The sequence below is a fragment of the Leptidea sinapis genome, chromosome 14 (genome assembly GCF_905404315.1).
Source record: "Leptidea sinapis chromosome 14, ilLepSina1.1, whole genome shotgun sequence".
NCBI lineage: Eukaryota > Metazoa > Arthropoda > Insecta > Lepidoptera > Pieridae > Leptidea > Leptidea sinapis.
Window position 1 is genome coordinate 52,827 of NC_066278.1, and position 17,390 is coordinate 70,216.

General features: G+C 54.8%; 2 long non-coding RNA genes and 1 pseudogene across 2 annotated transcripts in view; all 3 read right to left on the bottom strand.

Moving 5' to 3' along the window:
- Positions 1-17,390, bottom strand: part of LOC126968107 (uncharacterized) — a 56,551-nt gene that overhangs the window by 13,553 nt on the left and 25,608 nt on the right. The gene's annotated exons all lie outside the window — the stretch shown is intronic.
- Positions 1-17,390, bottom strand: part of LOC126968105 (uncharacterized) — a 32,021-nt gene that overhangs the window by 12,548 nt on the left and 2,083 nt on the right. The gene's annotated exons all lie outside the window — the stretch shown is intronic.
- Positions 6,513-17,310, bottom strand: LOC126968142 (large subunit ribosomal RNA; annotated as a pseudogene).

Sequence of the window (17,390 nt, forward strand, 5' to 3'; positions counted from 1 at the left end):
ACACCCCCCGAGTTTGGGCTCAAACTGCCTGTCTCAGCGGGAGGAACAGTTTGGCCCTGACAGATTTCCCCTCCGACCTCCCCCCCTCCCAACTCACCCCTCAGGTTCTAAATATTTGTATCGTTGGTCCCAGACCCCCCGAGTTTGGGCTCAAACTGACAGATTTCCCCTCCGACCCCCCCCCCCCTAAAATCACAAAAGTTCGAAAATTACTTCCATAGGACTCCTCCCGAAACTCCTCCCCCCTCCCCAAATTTTCGACCTCACCCCCTCAGGAACTAACTTCTGTCCCTTTGGTCTTAGACCCCCCGAGTTTGGGCTCAAACTGTCTGTCTCCGCTGGAGGAGCAGTTTGGCCCCGACGGATTTGAAAATTTTTGTTTTTGTTAATCACCTTTTCACCTTTATATTATTTCTTGTAAACTACTAATTACTACCTCCAAAATGTTCGGAATTAGGACTCCACCCAAAAAGACGGAAAAGTCTGGTGCTGGGACATCGCCTTCAAATATCAGGCAAAGCATAGGAAATGGGGAGGCCTCAAATGCGGCCCAAAATGACGAAGTTCCCCATGTGACAGACACAAAGAAGCAGGTTGGGCTTGCTAAAATGACCGGAAATGTAATGACGACGCCTAGAACAACCGTAGAAACACCAACTTTACCTAAACAACGGCTGGATAGAGTAGCAGAAGCGCGAGCCTGCCTCACTAAAGCCAAATTGAACATAAATAATTCTAGGAATATTAAAACAGAGATAAAATTTGCAGTTATCGATGCGCTAGATCGTCTTTACCAATTGGTAAAAGAAGCGGAAAACGAGGCCAAAGGGAGGGTGTCAAAGGATAAAAAATCGTTAGACAATCTCCAACAAGAAGAATCTAGCTTGGACACTACTTTCACTTGCGGCATCGACCCCGGTCTCATTGTGACTAAAATAGAAGAACACTCTAAACTGTTCCAAGAAAATAACAGGAAGATGGAGGAACTGAAACAAGTCCTCATAAACCGGAGGGAAATCATAGAGAAGGGTATGCCTTAAACATACGCGGCAGTAGCGGCCACTAAAACTGGGACCCCGTCAGGCGTGAGAAATACATTGCATTCAATTGTAGTCACATCAAAGGGCGAAACGGAAACGGGTGAAGAGGTCTTGGAGAAATTAAAAAATGCACTCGACGCAAAAGAAAGTTGGGTCAAGGTTGAAAAAGTAAGGAAGGCAAAAGACAGGAAAATTATAATGGGCTTTGAGACGAAGGCAGAAAGATGCAAGATTAAAAACAAGTTGGAGAAAGAAAGGACAGACCTCACCGTTGAGGAGGTGAAAAACAAAGACCCACTTTTGATCCTTAAGGGCGTCCTAACCGTAAACACAGACGAAGACATACTTAGAGCGTTAATTAATAAAATTTTTTGTGTGTTTATCTGTTTCCGTTGTTGCTTGTAGTCTGTAAACCTGCAACAATGGACACAGATAGCTTAAATGAGTCGAGTTGCTCTGAATACGGTGCTGGCCGGAAACGGTCCTTTTATAAACGGTCGAGTAATTCCGGCCAAGACTCGGCTACAGAGACCGAGGCATCGGTGGAGAGGAGGGCCAAGCAAGCCAAAAAAAAAGGCTGCTGGTCACTCAACAGTTTTGGCTCAGGCCAAAAAAGCCTTACTATCGGGTAAGGAAAGTGAATTTGAGAGAGAGATGGAGAAGAAGCTCAGGGGTCAGGCTTTCCGGAAGCCTGCTGCTGTTGAGCTTGATGCCGTGCCTGGAATCTCGGATGAGATTCTAGGCAAGGACCTGGAGAGGATGGCGGGGTTCGAAATCCTGCAACGGGCGAATAAGCGGTCCCAGAAGATCCTAGACATCGCCTTAAAGTCGGGCAACCTGAAGGGTGGCTACGTGCGCGACCTTAAGATTGCCGCCAAAGATATGGCGGAGATGGTTGAGGTCCTGACAGCAAGGACCGCAGAAGAGGAGTCGCGGCAGCTCAGCAGAAGCGCGGCGGTTGTCGAACGACAACAACCGCCTGAGAGCGCGGGTCACTGACCTTGAGAACGACCTGAAGGCTATACGCAGGGAGTTCTCAGAACGCAAGACTGTGGAGGACACAGTGGTGGCGGAGGCTCCATCCTCGGAGGGAGCCATCATCAAGAAGGTGGTCGAAGGCTTGAAGGGTGACCTGGCGAGAACCATCGGGGAGATGATGGACGCCAAGCTGGCCGGTATCGAAGACCGGTTGCTGCCGGCACCGGTGGTCCGGCCGCCCCTGGCAGCTGCCACCAGACAGGTCGAGCGGAGCACTAGAGAGGAAGCTCCCCAGGGCCCCCCTGTCCCAGCGGCAAATCCTCAAGCCGATTCGTGGACCAAGGTGGCGGCGAGGGGAAAAAAGAAGAGGACCCAGCCTGCTCCAACAACGGTCAACACGACGTTGACCGCGCCGGCTAATCCGGCTCCGCAGGCACAGGCTGGAATCCGCCGGATACGTGCGGCTGAGTCCACCAAGCCAGTGGAGCCGGTGAAGTCGGTGAAGCCGACAAAGGGAGATGGGCTGGCAGGATCGCCCAAAGCGAAGGAGAGCCTCAGGCCACCTTCAACTGCAGCGGTGGTCATCACCCTGTCCAAGGATGCGGTAGCGGGGGGCGCAACGTATGCTTGGGCACTCACCGCTGCTAAGCAGCGGGTCAGCTTGGCGGACATAGGGGTGAAGGAGGTCCGCACAAAGAAAACGGCCCTGGGAAGCCGAATCCTTGAAATTGGGGGGCCCGAGCGGTCTCAGCAAGCTGATAGGCTTGCTGAGGAAATACGGGGAGCCTTAGCAGGGATTGCGACTGTCAACCGGCCTGTGAAATCCGTTGATATACGGATCAGTGGGCTGGAAGACAGCGTGACACTAGATGACGTGGTGGGGGCCGTTGCTGCCAGGGGGAATGTTCCCCGCGAACATGTGCGTGCGGGGCGTATCTCCATGGGCAGCACGATATTAAAGTGCCCCACCACAGCAGCAAAGGCGATATTGCAGGATCGCCTTTGTATCGGATGGAGCACCGTACGGGTCACCCTCCTTGAGGCTAGGCCTTTACGGTGTTTCCGGTGCTACGGCATCGGACATGGCAGTGCAACGTGCACTGCAAAGGACCGCAGCGGCCTATGTTGCCGCTGTGGTAAGACAGGGCACCTCGCACAAAGTTGCACCGAGGAGCCAAGGTGCGACGTCTGTGCCGATGCCGGAGCACCCGCAGGACACGGCATGGGAGGGCGGAGGTGCAACCCCCCGCTCATTAAGAGGATCATATCGAGAACGGGGGTGCCGGCCCCCGCCATGTCCATGGAACCGAGCGCACCGAGCGCGCCCACCAGTTTGGAGGGTACGGTTGCTTCTCGCGGGGAGCTTGAACAAATGTCGTCGTAAAGGACGGTACGACACTGTTCGAGCTCCTTCAGGGGAACCTCAATCACTCGGCTGGGGCACAGGACTTATTCCTGCAGTCAATGGCCGAGTGGGGTGTGGATGTGGCGGTAGCGGCGGAGCCATATAGTCCTCCCGAGAGAAGTAATTGGGCGGCGGACTCTCGTGACTTGGTCGCAATTGTTGCACGGTCAGGGGGTCCACCCCTGATAGCTCGGGAAAGGGGGGATGGCTTTGTCGTAGCAGACTGGGGCCCTCTGACAGTGGTGGGGGTATATTTTTCCCCTAACAGACCTCTGCGGGAGTTTGAGGGCTTCCTGGGCTGCCTTGGGCCGGCCATCAGGAGGTCCCGCCTTATATTGGTCATGGGGGACTTAAACTGTCGCTCACGCATTAGGGGCGACACCATGACCGGAGTGCGGGGTGCTCCCTTGGTGGCATGGGCGGCTGAGCTGGGTCTCGTCGTTCTGAACACCGGGGGAGTAGCGACGTGCGTGAGGCCTCAGGGGGCATCGATAGTTGACATTTACCTCGCCTCCCCTGAGGCGTCGTGCAGAGTCACTGGCTGGCGGGTGGTGGAGGATGTGGAGACCCTGTCGGACCATAGGTACATCCGACTGGGGGTCCTCACATCTAGCTGCTGCCCGGCTCCTGGGGTCCCACCGGAGGGGGTCTTCCCGAGATGGGTGATTAGTCACCTTGATCGGGAATCGGCCGAGGAGGCGGCGATCTTAAGATCGTGGCTGAGGCCTGGAGGCCCAGCTATGACTAATGACGTGGAAGCGCTGGCTCTTGACTTTAAGAGGGCGATGAAGTCCCTCTCGGACTCTTCGATGCCACGTTGGAAGAGGGCCCTGCGCAGGACGGCTGTTTTCTGGTGGTCAAAGGAGCTAGCCGTCCTACGCACCGAATACATAGGGGCCCGTAGGGCCTATCTGCGGAGTCGGCGTCGGAGAGGCGACACGCCTGAAATAATGGAGGGCCTTCGAACGGTATATTATGACCGAAAGAGGGCTCTCCAGTCTGCGATCAAGCAGGCTAAAGAGAAGGCCTATGAGGACCTTCTCGATGGCCTGGGGAGGGACCCGTGGGGGCGCCCTTACCATTCAGCTCGAAACAAGTTGAAGGGTGGGGGGGCTCCGCTCACGGTGGTCTTGGAGCCAGCGCTTGTAGAGGAAGTGGTCGCGGGGCTCTTCCCCACCGCAGTGAACCTGATCCCGCCCAGGATGCGGGAGGGGGAGGTTGTGGAAGAGGCGACAGGGGAGGTCCAGGGCGTGACAGATGTGGAACTGGGCCTCTGCCTTGATCGCCTCAAGACAAGGAGGAAGGCTCTGGGGACTGTTCGACAAATGTCTTATTGTCGGGCGGTTCCCGGAAGTATGGAAGGAGGGACGCCTATGCCTCATCAAAAAGGAGGGTAGGCCAAATGATTCTCCACCGGCTTACCGACCTATAGTCCTGCTGGATGAGGTTGGGAAGTTGCTGGAATGGATAGTGGCCTCACGCCTAAGTCCCCACCTCTCTGCCGAGGGCCCGGACTTGTCCGAACACCAGTTCGGTTTTAGGAAGGGCCGCTCGACGCTTGACGCCCTCACTGAGCTGAGGGCTCATGTTGAGAGTGTGGTGGCGGATGGTGAGAGGGCGTTGGCGGTCTCCCTGGACATAGCCAACGCCTTCAACAGTCTCCCGTTCGGCGTAATTGCTGAGGCACTCGACTTCTTCGAGGTGCCCTGGTACTTGCGCCGAATAGTGAAGGACTACCTGGTTGGGCGCCGGGAAGCATACGTGGCGGGAGACGGGAGGATGAGGCGGCGTCCTGTAGATTGCGGAGTCCCGCAGGGGTCAGTGCTGGGTCCGCTCCTCTGGAACTTGGGCTACGACTGGGTGTTGCGAGTTGCACTTCTACCCAAGATGCGCATCTTCTGCTATGCAGACGACACCCTGGTGGTGGCCCAGGGCGGGTCCTTTGGGGAGGCTGCCTTACTGGCCTCGGTTGGGACCTCCCTTGTTGTCGAGCGGATCAGGCTGTTGGGGCTCAGGGTGGCGTTAAGAAAAACGGACGCCATCCTGTTCCACGGCCCAAGGAGGGGCCCACCTCCTGGCGTTTTCATCGAGGTGAACGGAGTGCGTGTCCCGGTGGCCCCCTGCATGAGGTACCTAGGCCTTGTGCTGGATGGCCGTTGGGGCTTTGAGGCGCACTTCAGGCACCTCGGAGAGAGATTGGTCGGGGCGGCTGGAGCTCTCGCGCGTTTATAACCAAACGCGGGGGGGCCGTCCCAAAGCGTCAGGAGATTGTATAGCGGGATCCTGAAGAGCATGGCTCTGTATGGGGCCCCCATCTGGGCAGATGCCTTAAACAGAAAAGGCAATGGGTCACTCCTTCTCAGGCCGCAGCGAGTGATAGCGAACCGCATAGCCAGGTGCTATCGGACGGTATCATTTGATGCGGCTTGCGTTATCGCGGGCACTCCGCCCTGGGCCTTGGAGGCTCATATGAGCGCCGCCCTATACCGCCTTAAGGCGGAAATGGGCGGCGAAACGTGGAGGGAGCGCGAGGCGTCTATAAGGCGCGCGGCTGACGCTGCCATTATGCGGCAGTGGCGGGAGCCCAACCCCAGCCCCTAGCAGCCAGTAGAGGGCCACTGATGGCCTCTTCCCCGAGGTTCTCCGGTGAAATGCCCTGCAAAGATCCCGGAGAACCTCTCAAAAAGGGGAACTCTCTGCTTTCGAGGAGGTTTAAGTGGGTAATTACCAAACTTGGCCAACTTCTAGCTATGTAGAAGATGGTCTAAGTGGTTGAGTCCCACACTCCCTGTGCCACATAGTGCACGGGGGTAGTACGTAAAAGTATTTCCTCCTCGTTAAAAAAAAAAAAAAAAGGTCAGATGATCGTACTCGTTATCATTAGAGTAGTCGCCGTGTACAACAACCACGTCTTTCAACTATAATAAATAATAATATTTTGTTAAATTTTATAATCATGAGAAATCGCGTGACGCGTCCGTCACGACGACATATCATGATAATATTATATTATTATGTTATTATAATATTATGTTGGCTGTTGTTCGTTTGCACACACACAACTCTGCTCGGCGACGATACGTCCTCGGACGAATCACCTGGCGTAGGGCTGAGTCTCAACAGATCGCAGCACGACGCTGCTCTACCGAGCACAACACCCCGCCAGGAACGTAAGTCGTCTACAGACTATTGCGAGCACCGACATCGAACTGAGGTAAATTCGAAACTTCGACGCCGTGGTGCACGTGTTAATACCGCTCGCACCGTTCGTCACGTTCCAAATGGGCTTCGACGTCGCGTCTTACGAATAAAACGGGACTAGTAAAGTCACATTGTTTAGAGCCTCCCGATACTCGGGGCTCCACAGTGAGTATATCCTTGCCGGATTCGGCTAGGCTGGCTTCGGCCTTAGAGGCGTTCAGGTATAATCCCGCGGATGGTAGCGTCGCACCACCGGCCGCTCGGCCGAGGGCATGAACCAAATGTCCGAAACTGCAGTTCCTCTCGTACTGAGCAGTATTACTATCGCAACGACACGCCATCAGGAGGGTAAAACTAACCTGTCTCACGACAGTCTAAGCCCAGCTCACGTTCCCTTTTTATGGGTGAACAATCCAACGCTTGGCGAATTTTGCTTCACAATGATAGGAAGAGCCGACATCGAACGATCAAAAAGCAACGTCGCTATGAACGCTTGGCCGCCACAAGCCAGTTATCCCTGTGGTAACTTTTCTGGCACCTCTTGCTAAAAACTCTTTATACTAAAGGATCGATAGGCCGTGCTTTCGCAGTCCCTATGCGTACTGAACACCTGGATCAAGCTAGCTTTTGCCCTTTTGCTCCACGCGAGGTTTCTGTCCTCGCTGAGCTGGCCTTAGGACACCTGCGTTATTTTTGACAGATGTACCGCCCCAGTCAAACTCCCCGCCTGGCAGTGTCCTCGAACCGGATCACGCGGGAGTTGTACGGCGACGAGCGTTGCCACCACGTCGCCACTCTGCTCGCTTGGAACGAAACACCGTACGCCCGCCGATATTATCGACCGCACACCGCTTTAGCCCAACCGAGTAAGTAATGAAACAATGAAAGTAGTGGTTTTTCAGCGACGACCGCGAACGATCTCCCACTTATGCTACACCTCTCATGTCTCCTTACAATGCCAGACTAGAGTCAAGCTCAACAGGGTCTTTTTTCCCTGCTGATTCTCTCAAGCCCGTTCCCTTGGCTGTGGTTTCGCTAGATAGTAGATAGGGACATAACTCACCTCCTTCCCATGGTCTTACATGCCTTGACCTAGGTACCGACCGAAACAGCGGGAGATGTACAGGATTTGAGGTCCGGCACATTTTCTTGACTGCCTACAAGTTCTCATTTTTTTTCGTCCCTAGATGGCCCTCTCCCCCTTTATCGGGGCGGCCGACCACAACTACGGCTTCGTCGTCGGGCAGCCCATCTTGCAGTTCTTCTCCTCTTCCTAAAGTCTTCCTTTCTCTATCTTCGACACCGTCTTGGTTTACCCCTCCATCACTCTCCGGTCACGGTACCAACTTGTGGCAAATCTTACCAACCTTGAGAAGTTCACCTCCGAAGAAACAAGATCTCCGTAATGCACTGGTCCCAGATTTGCCCTCTCTAGATGGTCTAGCAGTTCACCTCTCGCCCGATCGTACAGACTACATTCCCACAGCACGTGGTCGCGGTTCTCTTCCGTCGCGCCACATGGACAGGTGCCGTCCCCTTTGAGCCCCAGGTCCCTAAGCTTCCTGTTGAACATACCATGCCCCGTTAACAGTTGCGACGTGTAGTGGTCGGGATGCACCCACTTCGCCAGGAGTCTGTCCCCGACACATGGGAAGAAGCGTTTGAGTTCGCCACCCCTCTCTTCACGTTCCCAACGCTCCTGCCACATGATGTCTTTCTTCAAGATCGTGAGCTCCTGCTTTACCTTATCGACCCTGGTCGCCTCTATCTTGCCCGCGCGGTACACCTCCAGGTCGGCTGGAAGCACCCCTGCTAGCACTGGCAGTGCGGCCGTACTCGTGGAGCGATACGCCTTGGTGAGCAGCACCAACGACGTTCGCTGTGTCCTAAGCAACCGGCTAGACACCACATACAGGAACGACCTGTGATAATAGACGCTCGCCGCGTACGTGAGAGTAGCTACGTACGTCCCCCTGTACAAGACCTTAAGAGCGTTCTACTATATGCCCCATGAAGTTGAAGATACCCGTGCCATTTTACCAAATCACCTCGCGGCTCGCTCTCCTATATCCAAGGCATGCTCGGCAAATGATCTCTTACCATCAAATGTAACGCCCAAGATTTTCACCGAGTCCACCGCTCCTACAGATTCGCCTGACATTCTTATAACCGGAGGGCGCCCGAACGAACCCTTCAGGGTAATCGACTTAGTTTTCAGCGGTGAAAACTTCAGCCGATTCCTGCGACCCCAAGTCGAGATTCTCTCGAGCACCGACCCGGCCTTGGTCTCGATAGCAGCCCTAGAATCCGCTTGTATAAGTAGCGTCACGTCGTCCGCGTACGCTACCATTTCGACCCCCGTTGGTACGTCCATTTCCAACAGGTCATTCAACAGAATATTCCAAAGTGTAGGGCCGAGCACAGAGCCCTGTGGACACCCCATGGTTGACGGTTTCCACACCGTCTCCCCCCCTGCAAACATACCGACCCGTCTATTGACGAAGTACGAGCAGAGACACTTGTATATGTTCGGCGGGCAGCCGCCCTGCTTAAACTTAAGCAGGACCATAGGCCACCATGCATTATCAAATGCACCTGCTATGTCCAACGTTACCGCCTGGACGTACTTGTGAGTGCTGGCGTTCACTGTATAGAGTAGCGAGTTCAGAGCCGTTAACGTCGACCTCCCTTTCATAAACCCATGTTGACGGGTTGACATGCGACTGTACAGACCCGGAGTACATTCGCATATCAACTGCTCAAGCACCTTACCCAGTACTGGCAAGAGGGTGATAGGTCTATACGCCTTTGGGTCAGTCACCTTCCCATCACCCTTTGCCAGTACTATTAACCGGCCATCCTTCCATACATCGGAGAATACTCCCTCATTTATGCACTTCACATACATAAGTGTCATCTCACACGCGGCCGCCTTCCACGCTGCCTTAACAATACGAGCAGTGACACCGTCTATCCCCGGAGCCTTGTCCGGTAAATTCTGAATTATTTGGTCTATTTGTTCTCTGGTGGGGGGACTCACCGAGTGACCACTGGGCAAACAAGCTGCCGCCAGGCGCACCTGCATATGGTAGTCAGAGTCGGCTGCCAGGTCGTCTTCCGGACACATTGCTGCCAGTATCCCTCCCAACGCGCTGCGAATATCGATAGCATACCCCTGTGCAAGCTTAAACCCATTACTGACGTTCGCAGGTGGACGCACCCTACCGGTGGCGGCACGATACGCCATACCTTACGGATCGTCATTCCCACTGTCAGCAAGCCGCGAGAAGTGGTTGGTCTCCGCTTCGCGCATAGACTTTCTGTAGACTGCGCGGGCATGATGGAAGCGCGCCCTGCAGATATCTTCTGCCAGTCCGCCCGCTTGCCGAGACTGTTGCCATTCCCGACGTAATCTGTTATGTTCCCGCCGAAGGTTGTCGAGTTTCCTCGACCACCATTCGTGACCGCGTGTTTGGTCCTTCCCCTTAGCGATCCCTAAGCACTCCCCGGCTGTCCGATCGAGCGTTTGGACAAACTGCTTGCAGAGTTCCTGCGCTGGCTTTCGGCAGTCAAGCCTGCCTACTCGCCATGAGAGCGTAGAACAAAACCGGTCCCAGTTCACACTTCGATCCCGGAACCTCGTCGGTTCTTCTCCTGGTTCCAGCTCTCCCTGGTACCGCGCGGCTGATGGGTTTCCTATGGCGATGGAGAACGTAATCAACTGGTAGTCGCAGCTGCTCTCGTCTTCCCTCACCTTCCAATGCAGTATTGGAACTCCTCTGGTTGTCAACGTCACATCAATGTTGAAGGAACCATTGGCATTTCGAGCAGCATGTGACGTCGAGGAAGTCACGCACCAGGTACCGCTCCCAATCGATATACACCCTCTCCCTCGACATCAGTCTGTCCCGCCACTGTGCACTGCAGGCTAACACTACTATACGAACCTCCTTTCGTTTTTTTGTTCCCATTCCCACTACACAGTCACTTGCTAACGTCGCACACAGGCTCCACCCACTCGACGCGATTGGCTAGACGAACTGCTAATAGCGATTATACACGAGAACTTGGGCGGCGACTAACGCAGAGAACACAGAACACGTCCGCTTACTGCGAGAGCCGACGACGAAGTCGAAGTAGATAGGGACAGCGGGAATCTCGTTAATCCATTCATGCGCGTCACTAATTAGATGACGAGGCATTTGGCTATTTTCCTCCCGCTTCGTCGGTGTTTCGTGACCAATCCATTTTAATCATTAAGTTTTCACAAAAGGATTACTTGTAATCATTATGGATCCCCGAGGACACCACTGTCCCCCCCCCCCCACTGACGTTGCGAAAATTTCGCCGTGATCCGGTTCGATGTTTCTACTGGGGACCAGTCTCCTGAGTCTTGCAACCCAGGGTAAGAACTGGCGGAAAGAACCGGCGGGTCTGGCGTCAACCCTTATCGCAGGAGCCCGGGCCCTGACTCTGGCCGACCGCTCAAGCGGTTCTCGGTCATCTGATTGAACCGCGTCCAATTCATACACGACCCTCTCAACGCAACAATCGAAACGCTATCGAAGAAAAACTCCTTCAGCCGCAGCAGTTTCTTAAGATCCATATAGGATGCTCTGCTCCATACACCGCGCCAGGATATGGTGCAAAAGGTAACGCTGATCTTTGCTGCTCCGTGCGGTCCCAAATGGCTGCGTACCCTCTCGATTAAGTCCCCGTGTTCGGCATATTTATTACGCTTCTCACGATGGGCTTGATCGAGCGGGCGCTGGCCGGAGACTACCTGTGCGTCAACGATAACTCCCACACCATTCCTTTTGCAAATGATGTCCGGCTTCCTAAGTCCTTTATCACCAGTCTGGACGTGGGGCTCCAGTTAAACGGTCCACCCTTGCTCCGATAACGCCGAGGCGAGTATCTTCACTACCCTGTTGTGTCTTTCTATCCGGCCGCCATGTGTTCTGAAACACTTTTGTATTATATGAGCCGTCGTCTCCCTGACCATGCAGCCTGCACGGCAGTTCGACTCAGGCTCCGAAATCTCTGATCTGCGTCCCCTAGTGGTTCTAATTCGGGACGGTAATGCATTTATGTGGCACTTAACAAAGTCCACGTAATCGCGGCCGGTTATTTGGTGGCATTTCGCACGAATCCAGCGGGTGGATCCTTTAACCCGCGGCGACTCCCGTAATTCATAGCCGTCTACTGATCCATGCAGTTTTTCTTTCCAATACAGGGAGATAGACCTTTGGCCTGTTTTCGGGCAAACCGTTGACAACTTGGATAACAGCTTCTTTGCCCACCGCATCTTGTTAATAACCCTTTTGGATTTAGCGGCGGCTGCGGCAGCCCCCCAATCCGACGCCCCCAACCTACCGTACCTACGTACGATGAGATCAGGAATCGCCGAACGGACGGAGGGCACACCTAGACCGCCGTCATTAACAGACGCGTGGTAATATCCGACAGCTGTATCCAATGGGAGCCTTAGCCATGACCAAATCGCCTTCTGGATTTCGATGTCGAGCATCCTTAGCCTGTCATCCGTCACCTTCCCAAGTACGAGACCTTGTAGGAATCGGGTCAACAGGTGCCCTCTAAGGATTTCTAGCCGCTGTTGCGGCTTAAGTGGGGCCTTTGTTATGTTCTGTAAGGCCATTTTTATGTCTTTCTCTAACATCACTGATCCAGCCGGAGTGAAGTCGACTCCGAGATAGCGCCATCTTTCCACACAAGTGGCTTGCCTGATCCACTTCGCGCCCACCTTAAAGGTGTTTTCGGTGATGTAATGGATCTTCTTGCTGTTTCCATCTGGCACTAACGAAATCACGGCGCTTTTCGAACGGTTCAGATGGAGGCCCATCATCATTCCAACCCTGTGCACCACATCGATGGACTCCTTGAGTCCCGCCTTTGTGCTCGCGATTAGCACGAGGTCATCGGCGTACGCTAGGGCGCAGATGATCTCCGTTCCTAGACGGTACCCTACCCCTGGAGGCAAAGAAGCCAGTATAATGTACATCGCCATGTTGAACAGGATCGGAGACAGTGGGTCCGCCTGCCGAACTCCCTTCCCCACTTTCACAAAGTCACTCGTCCCCTCCGAAGTCGCCAACGTAGTGAGGGCTGTTCGGTAAAGGCGAGCAACGTAGTCACAAAAAGCCATGGGTAGGCCTCTCTCTACAAGTAGCTTGACAAGCGCCTCATGCGACATTGTGTCAAAGGCTTTGGAGAAGTCTAGCACAGCCACATGACATTCCCGCAACTTGCTCCTGCTATCCCCCAGAACCGTATCCAACACCGCTGTGTTCTCTAGGCAGCCGTCAGCGTGGACGAATCCTCGCTGACTATAGTCCGGGGGGCAACAATTCAAAATTCTCCGAGCCAAGAGACTATGCATATGCCTCAGCGGTATCGACGCAATCGAAATTGGCCGGTAGTCGCCGGGGCCTGCAGGCTCCTCTTTCTTTGGCACGAAGATAGTTCTGCTTTGTCGCAGTAGTTCTGGGATTTCGCCTATCCTCATCCATTCGTTGAAGAGGTCCGCCTTGGATTGCAGGGGTATACTACGCCAGTCGTCAGGCTTAATGCCGTCAGGACCTGGCGCAGTTCGAAGATCGATACGGGCCTTTCTGATCTCTTGAGCAGAAAATGGGGCCCAGAGCTGGGAATAGTCGCGCGTGCCTCCGTGCCGCTCTTTCAGCCGTAAGGCCTTCAGAGCTTCCGGTGTGGGCCCACCAGCGGTCGACACTGCCTCAAGTATAGGCTGCCAATATGACACCATATCCCCAAGAGAGTGCTTCACGCCCCTGGTTGCGCCATCTATTACCTCAGCTGCACCACGTCTTCGTGATTTTTTGAATATCTCCTGAACCCTAGCGTACTCTTCGCGCCTCCGCTTTCGCGAAGTCATCTTCAAGCCGGTGGCGTTTCTGGACTTGTGGGTTTTCTTCCGCCGCTCCCCTACCTCGTGACTCCAGGCTCATCCGCATCTTCCGTGCCGCCTCCCTCTCGCAGAGTAGTTTGGCAAGCAGTTCCGACGCGTCTGGCCTATCCGAAGTCAATTTGGCGAAGGGGTCATCAAGGTCAGTGGTTTGCACTCTAGAGTCGGTTGTCGGCTGGTCTTCCACGGGCGTCGTTGCTTCGCGGGACAGCTCCACCTCCCTGACGGCGGCCGCAATCCGCATCTCCTCTACGTACTCGAGCACTTTGCTTTTGTACGCAGCGGAGCGCCTTTGGCCCTTAATCGCCTCCACAGTCCTTCCGGAACCTGAGAGACGAGCGGCCAGGGTAATATTGGTGCACTTCCCGGTCTCCACAATTAATCCCGCTTCAGTACGCGCCAACATCGTCAACTCTTCATCGCTCCACCTCCTCTTTATCCTATCTGTAGGGGCGGCTTCGGCGTTCGAATGCACCGGGTGGGCCCGTCGTTTATGGACGCCCAGCCCGATAGCAGTATTGAATGGTCGTGTACAAATCGGACACGTGAACTGGAGATGACAACCGCTCGGCGATCGACCAGATTCAGCGTCCGGGTTTAGAATCGAGATGCTCTCTGACTCCTGCGGGAGGAGTCTCTCACCCCCAACGCATCACCCGCTATGTGGCGTGGATCGTACAGGTGATAATGCACGCTCCCCGCCCAGCCTCCAGGCAAGCCTGTTGACCTAGCAGTAGAGCATGCTCCTCGCTTGAAAGCCAGGGAACGCGGCAAGGTTCAGCACTCTGGCAGTTGATGGCTAAAAGGATGTTTTGGCGTTCCCCCTCCCCCCAAAATGGATATTTCTATCGAACGTTAGTTGAGAGCGGCGGCACCGCGTGCAGGTCGTGGGTAGGAGTTGGGCTTCACTAATGCGACTGCACTTTACGCGCAGCGCATTAGCTCTTCCCCATTGCAAAGGGTAGTCCACGCACGTCATCGCCTCAAAGAGACTCAGTCTATGATCCCCCGTCCACAGTATTTTGCCAGCAAACCCAGGAACGGGCCGTACAACCCCAGTGGAGCAACTCGGACTCTCCAGCCCGTTAGGGCCCTGCTCCGGGAGCATTAGCGTGTTGCAGTTAAGAGAGTCATAGTTACTCCCGCCGTTTACCCGCGCTTGCTTGAATTTCTTCACGTTGACATTCAGAGCACTGGGCAGAAATCACATTGCGTGAACACCCGCGAGGGCCATCGCAATGCTTTGTTTTAATTAGACAGTCGGATTCCCCTTGTCCGTGCCAGTTCTGAGCTGACCGTTGAACGGCGGTCGTATAGTACCGCGCCGATCGCGCACGAGACGAAACCAACGCGGACTTACGGCTAGGAAGATCCGCGAAAGGCCGGAACGCGGGTCCGGATTCAGCACGACGCGCGAGACCACCTTGAGATGAAGACACGCGCGAGCATCGACCAGGCCCGGCACCGGCCGCATCCGCTTCCCGTCCAAACCCGACACGCCCCGGTCCTCAGAGCCAATCCTTATTCCGAAGTTACGGATCCAATTTGCCGACTTCCCTTACCTACATTATTCTATCGACTAGAGGCTCTTCACCTTGGAGACCTGCTGCGGATATGGGTACGAGCCGGCGCGACATCTCCACGTACATCCCTCACCTGAATTTTCAAGGTCCGCAAAGAGTATCCGGACACCGCCGCAAATGCGGTGCTCTTCGCGTTCCGAACCATATCTCCCTTCTATAGGATTCCATGGAACTCGAACGCTCAGGCAGAAAAGAAAACTCTTCCCGGACCACTCGGCGGCGTCTTCAGGCCACTTTGGGTTACCCCGTCGAACACTCGCTTGAGAAACGAGAGAACGATTATTGAAACGGTTCCGCTGCCGGGTTCCGGAATAGGAACCGGATTCCCTTTCGCTTAAAGGGCGTTATTTATCATATACACAAAATATATATAAACACGCCGCATCGACATAAGATCTCTCCTTGAGCTTAGGATCGACTGACTCGCGAGCAACTACTGTTCACGCGAAACCCTTCTCCACGTCAGTCCTCAAGGGCCTCGCTGGAGTATTTGCTACTACCACCAAGATCTGCACCGACGGAGGCTCCAGGCGGGCTCAAGCACAGACCCTTCTGCGCACTCCGCCGCGCACGTCCTACTCGTTACGGCATAATACGCGTGCGCTTTGACACGCACGCGCCGATTGCCGGTAACGGTAGTGTATAGGCAAAACGCTTCAGCGCCATTCATTTTCAGGGCTGGTCGCTTCGGCAGGTGAGTCGTTGCACACTCCTTAGCGGATTCCGACTTCCATGGCCACCGTCCTGCTGTCATGAGCGACCAACGCCTTTCATGGTGTCCCATGAGCGTTTTTTAGGCGCCTTAACACTACGTTTGGTTCATCCCACAGCGCCAGTTCTGCTTACCAAAATTGGCCGACTTGGCACCGTCATCAGATCTCCGGCTTCATCGTTCGAGTAAGCCGGAGTTCTCACCCATTGAAAGTTTGGGAATAGGTTGAGGTCGTTTCGGCCCCAATGCCTCTAATCATTCGCTTTACCGGATGAGACTGTTACGAGTCGACGCCAGCTATCCTGAGGGAAACTTCGGACGGAACCAGCTACTAGATGGTTCGATTAGTCTTTCGCCCCTATACCCAGTTCCGACGATCGATTTGAACGTCAGAATCACTACGGTCCTCCATCAGGGTTTCCCCTGACTTCGACCTGACCAGGCATAGTTCACCATCTTTCGGGTCCCAGCATCTGTGCTCAGAGCGCGCCCGCATTCGCTGATTGGAAACGAGACGCCTCGGGAGTGCGAGAGATCGATTTTTGACGACCGACGCTCCATCCTCCCTGAGCGCGCGACAAGCGCGCGCCTTCACTTTCGTTGCGCCTTTCAGTTTTGTCTGTTTGAATTCATAACTCAATGACTAGTACACATGCTAGACTCTTTGGTCCGTGTTTCAAGATGGTCGCTTGCGTCGGGCCGGACGCGTCCCCGGATGGAGACGCGTGTGCGTTTCATGACAAGTACCGTCCGCCGCCGGCCGGCGATCGTCACGGTCGGACGGCTGTGCGCGTGAACGCGCAGCCGCCCGGCTCCCGGACAACGCTTAGGCCGAACAGACGAACGGGTCGCGATGCATAATGTGTACTAAGAGAGAAGTGCACGCCGTCCGGGTGCGTCAACGGCGGTGACCGGTGAACGCGAGCACGAGTCTCGTGCACATCGCGGCACGCCGCCGTACGCCCCGGAGTGACGAAGAATCTCTCCGTTCGTTCATTCGAGTTTCGCAGGTTTACCCCTGAACGGTTTCACGTACTCTTGAACTCTCTCTTCAAAGTTCTTTTCAACTTTCTCTCACGGTACTTGTTCGCTATCGGTCTCGCGGTTATATTTAGCCTTAGATGGAGTTTAACCACCCACTTAGGGCTGCACTCTCAAGCAACCCGACTCTGAGGAGAGTTCCTCTCGCGGACTCGCTCCGTCGCTACGAGCCTGGCACCCTCTATGGGAAAACGGCCCCGTTCAAGACGAACTTGGACGGGAGCGGCGACCGCGAGAAAGCGGAACCTCCCTAACACCACATGTCCCGCGACCGTGACGACCGCGGGATTCGGCGCTGGGCTTATCCCTGTTCGCTCGCCGCTACTGAGGGAATCCTGGTTAGTTTCTTTTCCTCCGCTTACTAATATGCTTAAATTCGGCGGGTGATCCTCCCTGATCTGAGGCCAACGATAAAAAGTATGAGGCAGACACGATATCCGTCAGCGCAGCGACACCATCGTGCGCGCGCCGCCAATAAGTCTCAACG